The sequence below is a fragment of the Dermacentor albipictus genome, unplaced genomic scaffold (genome assembly GCF_038994185.2).
Source record: "Dermacentor albipictus isolate Rhodes 1998 colony unplaced genomic scaffold, USDA_Dalb.pri_finalv2 scaffold_21, whole genome shotgun sequence".
Taxonomy (NCBI): Eukaryota; Metazoa; Arthropoda; class Arachnida; order Ixodida; family Ixodidae; genus Dermacentor; species Dermacentor albipictus.
The window spans coordinates 5,673,977-5,683,280 of record NW_027225575.1 but is presented as its reverse complement, the minus strand read 5'-3'; the positions used below and the strand labels follow the sequence as shown (position 1 = coordinate 5,683,280).

At 48.3% G+C, this 9,304-nt stretch overlaps 1 protein-coding gene across 1 annotated transcript in view; it reads left to right on the top strand.

Moving 5' to 3' along the window:
• Window positions 1-9,304, top strand: part of LOC139052308 (pituitary homeobox 3-like) — a 157,074-nt gene that overhangs the window by 88,445 nt on the left and 59,325 nt on the right. The gene's annotated exons all lie outside the window — the stretch shown is intronic.

Sequence of the window (9,304 nt, the reverse complement as noted above, 5' to 3'; positions counted from 1 at the left end):
ACATTTTGGTGAGCGCAGTCAGCCCTTTTCGACCAGATTAAAGTGTTCACTTACTCTTAGTAGAAAGAGGACCGTGGCAACGGAGCCGACGTCATGTCGTTGTTGAAACGTATGTATTATAGCACATTCTCCTCCCCTCTTGACTATTGTCATCACAGCTTGACGAGGCTGGAGCAGTCCTGGCACCTTAGTGTTAGGCCACGCTCAGTTGGTCGCCGCGGGCGCGCACGCATACTCAAGTAGGTTGCCGCGCGGAAGCTAATGGCGTGTCTTCGGCTACAACAGTGAGTGTATCGTACTACTACTAGGACTACTACTATTTCACTGCTACCAGTTTAGACTATCGATGGTGCTAAACGGTCTGTCGAATAATAACGTGGCCAAGATAATGAAGTAATATAAAAAGAGGAAGAAACAGTGTTTCTGAGACTATTGGTAATGCAGGTAATTATTTATAAGTGGTTCTTCTGAGCCAAACGTTGGCCAGTGATGCCGAACCAAGGATACAGCAAAAGTATGGTGAAGTAATAGGTATGAATTTGAGGAAAATACTGTTATAATATATGGCTCGATGCATCAAAGGAAAAATAAAAGAAGCTTAACAATCTCTGGTGGGTTAAGAAGAAAAGTACGTGTACACGTTGAAAGGGCAACACCGGCGTTTTTTCAACCATATTATGATATTGGCATTTTTAAATGGCATTGACAGTCCTGTTACCTGATTGGTGGTTCAATTCGCTTAGAAACGCGTCAATAATTTGAAATAACCAATAAACGAGGTACCGAAACCGAAAAAGGTTGCTGCTTCGTGTGACGTCTAAGATGAGTCGCTGACGTCAGATCCTAATACTTGCACCGCGTACTTGCGTACGCTACTTGCACCGCGCGGTGCAAGTGCGCGCAGTGCTAACTCCCCCCCCCCCCCCATTAAAAAAAAAAAAGGCGAAGCTGACAATGTCTTCTGACGACACGGAGAGATTTCCCAGCTCTTTCGAACTAGACAGCGGTGATTTCAGTGACGATATGAGCGCTGAGGGATCGTCATTTGCTGCTGACCCGCCACCGCCGTGCGAGGCAGCTGACGATTCCCACGCTCAACGCATTGAGCTGCGGCAAGACGAAGAGAAGCACCGGTCATCACGTCTGTCGGCCGTCGTCTAGTAGAAAAAGGAGCCAGCTTCGTCGTTTCTGGGCGAAGTAGCGGTGTATACTCTGACGCCACAAACAGATGGCGGGTAGTAAAAAAGTCATACATTCGTGGGCATGAGTCGGGAACGCGCGACCAATGTTTAAGATTAATTTTCAGGAAAACTAAATGACCTGGAGTGGGATCGTTTGGCACACATAATCAGAGTCCAAAAGAGAACATATATTCAACATTTTATTAATCTTAGTGGACATCAAGAGATCGCCCGAGTTGGAGACATTAAGTCTTCTATAATCTGTGCTGCTCGACCTTGTACGGCAAACATGATCCGCTTCGCGAGCTCGTTGCCCAGTCAGTGCTAAGTGCCAGTACTGTAAGCGGTGTGCCTGTAAAGAAAACCCTACCACTACTTCCAAGTAGTCCGGCAACGCTTATGATGCCTATCCGTTAGAGCGGCATACGTGCAGGCGCAGTAAATTACAGGCAGTAAGGGGACGTCCCTGCGCATCAGCCAGTTATACATTGAGCAGCGTCCCGTCTGCATTGTGCGAATGGCTGCCGAGTCTGGCCTTGGACACGTAGGCCACAGGTACGCACACTGACTGTCGGGACGCTGCTTGAACAAGTACAAACACCACGCGGAGCCTAAATAAAGGGTCGCTGTGCCGTATATGTGCTTACACGTCATAGCTGGTGTCTGTGCACATTGTCAAACAGGTGAACGTGGTTGGAGTGTGTCAAAACTTTGAAGGCTCTCCGGGAGTGATCAGATCTGTCGCATGACCCCTGCAGCATGTGTGGCATTCTTCAGGCCAAGACAAGTGAAGGTCCCTATATCTCCGGAGCTTTCAAGCAAGGAATTTTCTTTCTGCTCCTAAAAACTTTAACGACTTACATTATAACCCAGAACTCGTGAATTGAACTACGGCCATTGCGTCTTATAATTTTATTACAAAGTTCGGACGCGCCCAATTACAGTTTCAGTAATTGTTCTAGGAGGGAAGAAGGCGGTGCTCGCTCCCCCTTCCTTGACTGCAAATGTGCCTCTACCAGCAGGCTGACCATAGGCACACCTGCCAAGTGATCTGCACCATTTCGCAAGGATTTAGAGCAGCACGAAGAAGCGAACTTAACGTTTGCGTGGCTTACATGGGCATGCCTGTTGCGGGACGTTGTGGCGTTCTTAAATTCTTGTCGATGTCCGTGCTGAATAATTCCCCAAACTAAATAAACCGCTCGCACTCTCACCGTTGATTGAGGTTGAATAATGTATTCGCGCGTGCAACAATCACCTTAAATTTTCTAAAATGATTATAATCCTTTGCCGCTTCATTTACTTGCCTTCGGTACGTTGTGCCGGTCTGGGTGAATAATGCCGAGGGACAACCATAGACTGTGTTCCTGCCATATTATTGCAGTTTTAACTTTCAACGTCCTATCTATACTGGTACGTTAGCGGGGCTCTGATGCTTGAAGTTTTAGACAACGACGCTAGACTGGCCAAATGTGCAGAGATTGTGTTAGCGGGCGCTGTTTTATTTTTATATATATATAGATAACAGCTGCGAATACCGAGATATGCGCCGACAATTTGCATCCATCTTCACGAGATATTCGTTCACCCTCATCGCGTTCGATCTCACCCTTTGGCGTATATACGTTCAACCCTTCCCCACCTGCCTCGACGAACACTCGCCTTACTCCGGCCTGCGATGGATAAATGGATGTGAATAGATGTTATTATCAGCGTCCCGTTTTGAAATGGAGTGGAGCATGATGCCTTCAAGCTCGTTGTTATATTTATCTATTTGCTGTGCCATATATATATATATATATATATATATATATATGGTGTGTGTGTGTGTGTGTGTGTGTGTGTGTGTGTGTGTGTGTGTGTGTGTGTGTGTGTGTGTGTGTGTGTGTGTGTGTGTGTGTGTGTGTGTGTGTTCGTCTAAATAGTGACGCCTTCGCATACTGCGTGTTCCCTACCTTTACGCCACCAATATGACTTTTACTTTTCGTCTAAATACGTCAATACGTCCAAACCCTTAAAGCCCAAGGCCTCGGCCCAGGTAACTATGTTCTCATTTACCTCTGGGTGGATACTGCGAAGTGCTAATGAAACGTGTTGTTTTTTGCGCTCTTCCCACGCGCTAAACACGTATAATCGTCATCGGCACATTTTCACTCCGTGTTTCCCGACATCCTAATCTGGCTTCTTTGTATGCTTCTCCACGCCATTTGATGGCGCTCGTGTCGGCATGGTCGCCGCAGTCCCGGGAGGCGCTGTCGGACCTATGCTTTCTTTCTTTCTTTCTTTCTTTCTTTCTTTCTTTCTTTCTTTCTTTCTTTCTTTCTTTCTTTCTTTCTTTCTTTCTTTCTTTCTTTCCATACATATAGAGAAATCGAAGCAGAAGTGAAAGGCTCAGCAGCCTGACGGACACTTTTGCTCCAAATACAAATTAGAACGCAGGCCGAACAGAAATATAGGATAGCAACAATTGTTATGTTGAACTTAATACAAGTTAATTGAATCATGCCTTGATACTTCCTGCCGGTGTTGACTTATCTCGGCAACATGAACCAATTGTCGTTCGTCTTCATGGCGATAAAATGAACTATAATAGAATGTTGCTCAAACACCATCTGTCAGGCGCCTCCCTCCCTTAAAATCGACGCTGTACCCGAATGAGCCACAGCAACGTCGACCATGGGCGAGCGCTTTTTTAAAAGCAGAAGCGGCTCGCGGGCACCCGATGTGTTTCGGGCCACAGCGCTCGAGACAGGCTGAAACCGCCCACGGGGGGTGTGGTGCATGGGAAGTGAGATGGTAAGCTATAAAAGCGCGGTGGATCCTCGGCTCGAGAAATCCTGCCTGCAGCATCTCGATCTATAGTTCAGCCTCGCAACGTTGTTGGCACAGGACCTTTCGATGTCTGTGCATGCAGCAACAATGCTCAGCATACACGTCACCGTTGTCGGTGGTGCGTGTATGCTGCTCGAAGTTGAGATGTTCCCGAGCATTCCTTTTCTCTTTCTCTTATTTAAATGTTATCGAAAGTGCAGGCACATAAGCCATCTATCGCGAACGCCGCAAGTTGGGTCGTGCAAGACGTTGTACACAGATATGTGCTATGGCGCCGCCGTCATGCTGGTCTTTCGTCAACCAGGCGAGCGAGGTGTTCATCGCGATTCCATTGTATACCGTAGTTGCGCCTGCAGAGACGTTCGATCAGTAGTTACCACCAATATTCTTGCGAAGCGTCTGGTCACGCAAAAAATGTCACTCGTGGTAACTCCTCTTCGAGCCAGCATAGCACGTGCGCTGGAGTCCGCATGTTAAGAACACACGTTTGCAGGTATATAGTCGTTATTTTCCAATTGTTCAGCAGGTTATATCATTGTGGAGAACGCGGCGCTATAACAATCTAATGCTTCCTGGTTTCACATCAAGTCAGTCACAGGATCGTGCGTACACGAACCCGAACGAGCTAAAAATTGCTCGGTACAAGTTGCTCGGTACAAACCCCAAATATTTGTATAATTGCGCTATATATATATATATATATATATATATATATTCAATGCGTTTCGAGCTCGATCAAACAGAGTAACGGCCACCGGGCATGTGCATGCATGTTACAGAGGGCTATGCCGAGTCGCACAATGCTTGCTTCCCTTCCCCCGCCGAATGCACGTCCCCTTCTCGTCTCGCGTCGCGCTCCTTTCGCGCCTCACAAGAACGCGCTGGCATGGCAGAAGGCATTGAGAGGAGGCGAGGGAGTAGGGAGCCGCCAGAAGGAAAGGGGGGGTCGATCGCCCCAATATTCCCGGCCCGCGGGGGGTCGCCGGACTCGCGCTTCCTGTCAGCACCGCGGCAGGCGGTCGGCGCCCTCGCGGGACGCCCAGCGGCGATGGCCCAGCGCGGACGCCGCCGACCACCGAGGCGCGGGCGACGTCGACACGCTGTGCATGTGCGCGCTTGCATGCGGGCTACGCGCGCCTCAGCCGGACTCGACAGCGGGCCGGGCCTCGAATTGCCTGCTGCCGGGGAAACTGCGGTTCCACGCGCTGTTCTTCTTTTTTTCTCTTTTTTTTTTGACGAGCGCGCGCGGCACCGGGAAGCGTTGCTGCGGCTATATAGATTCCCGACCTGGCTGTATACGACCAGCAGTACGCGGCAAGCTATGGCCTCGCGACGTGCTCGCTAGGTGCGACGGGAGGAAAGGCGGTTGCGCTTTTGCCCGCGCCTCGGAGGGTCGGCTGTACACCGACATGCGCCGATCTCTTTCTTTGTGTGGCGTCTTATTCCCAAGAGCGGTACCGTCTGAAGTTTAGGCTCTCGCCGACGCGATACACATTACACAGCTCGCTGCTGTCGCTGTTCGTGCAACACACATGTGCGCTCGTGCTCCCGCCATTATTTACACGTACGAGGCAGCCGTGCGTACCAGGTGCCTAATTTCGTTATACGATTCCAAAGAAGGCATGGACGCTTAGGGCCATGTCTTCTCATGTGGTATTTTATTTGTCCATTCTCTGCGCCATTCGTCATTGGCGCACGGTGTGGTTAGAAAAGATTAATCGAAAGTGACTCGAAACGGTAAACAAACAAAAATATATCAGAGTTTTACAAAGAAGAAGCGTCCTTTGATGCTTATGCTCAACTGTCCTTCACTTCCTATTCACGCAGCTTAACGCCCCTGGCTAACTGCACGCTCTGGAGCCATTTTGTTCAGTCGATTTCTTTCATCGTACTCGGCTGCTTGTGTTGCCGAATTCTTGTCCACTTATGTGCAGCCGACTTCTTCTACACTTCACTGTGTATCTTAGTGCTGATCACTCACTGTCAGTCCTCGTTCAATTCCGATCACTTCACTTATTTTCCACACTGTGATACTTCTGTTGCCGACTGCATCACTTCTTGTGTCTAGTTTTGGTCGTCTATTCGGCCACCCACCCAGTGGCACATGCTCATTCTGGGAGACTGGCACACAGTGTTCACATAGCCAGTGCCACGCTCTTAGTGACACATTTACCCAGTGTCCCAAGCGACACATACCAAACGCCACATTCCCGGTGGCACATAGTCAGTGGTCCAAGTTGCGGCACACTAACACAAGACAGCAGCACCCGCAACGTGGCGGGGAGGAGGCATACGAATCGTTGTTTAACACACGCGCCCCGGGCTCGTCCAGCTGCGCTAACTCTGCTTCGAATCGATACTGGACTAACCCCCCCATTCAGAAATGCATCTTGAATGCAGTTCCTGTCTTTTATTTGTTTGTTTTTAATAAATTTTGAGGTTTTACGTGCCAGAACCACGATATGATTATGAGGAACGCGGCAGTGGGGGACTCTCCATTAGTTTTGGCCACCGGGGAATCTTTGACGGGCACCCAATGCACGGCACGCTGGCGTTTTCGCATTCCACTCCAATCGAAATGCGGTCGCCTCGGTCTGGATTTGACCCCGCGACCTCGTGCTTAGCCGCGCATCGCCTTAGGCGCCACAAATCGTGGGAACACGCCGAGGGAAACGCAACGAGCGTCCTGGGCATGCTCACGGCAGGTCAAGTCAAGCATGTCAAGCCAAGTCAAGCATGGGCTTGATGCATTTATGAATACGGGGGTTAGGCTTCGTGGAGTGTGTGTGTGTATCTGTGTGTGTGCGCGTGCGTTCTCCTTTTCTATTTAATCTTGTGCGTTTCGCTTGCTGTTTCTGTCACTCCCTTAGCGTTATTTTATCAACTTTTATTTATTTAACACAGTATCCTCAAAGCGCCCACAAGTGCATATTCGAGGGGGGGGGGGGGGTGTAGTGGGTTTACACATTACAATATGATGAAATATGTACAGGTATCTGATGAACATCAAAAACAACAACCTAACATAGTGCATCAGATAACGAGCATAAAATACTGGATTATGAAAATGTAAGAATTTACAGCACTGCGTACCGCATTATGCACCGCATTACGCAAAAACTATGCCAGAAGTATGCCACCCTATCTCAGTATCTGCCTTCCTTACCTACCCTGCGGCAGCCTGTGTTCGTCAACGGTACACGAGAAATGCTGAAAATTACTGAAACCTGTGAACTGTGGTATAAAGGTTATAAACAGGGATAAGGTACCTCAGAAAGGCTGGCCGCCTTCCTTTCTGAAGCACCTTATCCCTGTTTATAACCTTTATACCACAGTGTGCTATTCCATCTTTGCAACATATAAGTGAAGCAGGCCATGAGATAACCTTTCAGTGGCTTCCAAGTCACTGCGGGATTACCGGCAATGAACGGGCGGATCACGCTGCCCGCTCAGCCCATACTGAGGAGCGCTGCGTCCCGATTCCTCATTCTGACGCAGCACGGAAGCTCCGCCTACTTGCTCGGCAGTGCACCGCGTCGCAATGGAATGAGCCCCATTTAAGAAATCCGCGACTGTACTCACTTGATCCAACATTAAGTCTTCGAGCGCCATCACAGCTTCGCCGTAGAGACGCCACGCTTTTATATCGACTTTGGTTGGGCGTTGCCTTTACTAAAGCCTATGCATTCCGCATAAGGATGACCGACAGCCCAACCTGTGACCACTGCGGCCATGAAGAATCAATTGGCCATATTCTGTGTGCCTGCCCGCAGTACAGTACACAGAGGGCATGCCTTCGCCACGAACTTGACAAACTGGACGACCAAGCGCTATCCGAAAAAAGAATTCTACAACATCGAAAGGACCTACCGTCACAGAAGAAGGCCGTGCAAGCGCTATTGCGCTTTTTGCGATCTACCGGCCTGAGTGAACGACTTTAACTGGAACGCCTTTTGTGTGTGTGCCTCCATGTGTGCGTGTTTTTTTTTCCTTTTTTTTAGCGTTTTCCTCTCTGTCATCTTTCTAACCCCTATCCCCCATCCCCAGTGTAGGGTAGCAAACCGGAGACTCATATCTGGTTAACCTCCCTGCCTTTCCTCTTCATTCTCTCTCTCTCCATCTGTCAGCCCCTTTCTTGATGTTGAAACCTGTGAAGTCATGCTGAAGTATATCGGGGCTGAAGTCTGGCGCGAAATTGAAAAAAAAAAAAGAAAAACGGGCGAAGTTCTTTTTTTTTTTTATTACCGCAATGCTGTGAAAAAAAGTTACCTGTATAAACAAATTTTATTTTTTTTTCTTGGTAGTGTTCCTGGTTCTGCGACTCTAAACCTTGCGGAAAGAAGTGACATTGTATGACGGATGGCTGTCAGGAGATATATATGCCAAAGTATAGGATACATGTATTGTATAGGGTGCTTTTTAAGGGGGAAGGGAGGGGGATCTCTAACCATTGCCTATGGTAGATGGCACAATTCTACTCCTTGAGTAAGATTGTGCTTCCGCTGATGGCGTTTGAAAAAGAATTTTGCGATCTTTTAAATTATTTTAAACACCTAAAAAAATAAAACATTTATTTTTTTGATTCCCCTATTGTATTCGGTACCTGACATTTTGCCTGCTTATCAGGCTCTAGGTGTTTATTGCGGTGTACAATGGAACACGATATAAAGGGACGTGTAGACTATGTGTAGGACAAAAAAAAAAAAAGATCGTCACACGCATGCCAATGCTGCCCTTTCCTGTCTTGGTCTTACTTCACTTTATTTCGTGTCCCATTACAAGGTATTCAGCATAACTCACTAGCCCAGCAACAAGTACACTGATAATATCTCGGTTTTTCACGCGTCACGTCGTATTTCCCGGTCGTATTGCCCCATTAGGCCCCTTTGGTGAATGCCGCAGTGTTATTGTTATTATTACATTTTCTCATAGCCGTCTGCGAGCGTACGCAAAGAAGTAACCCACCGTGACGTCATGTTGTGTCAGCCAAGTAGTACGGTAACAAGTTTCGTATGCCAGAAAAAAAAACCTAATTAGCACTGTCCTCACGCTTCCTTGACGCTTGAAGAGGGTAAATGCACGGTCTTTCAGAATACTGCTGTCTTTACGGTGGCGAAGGGTGCTCTCTTTTAGTTTGCGTCTCACACACACACACACGCACACACACACACACACACACACACACACACACACACACACACGCACGCACGCACGCACGCACGCACGCACGCACGCACACACACACACACACACACACACACACACACACACACACACACACACACACACAC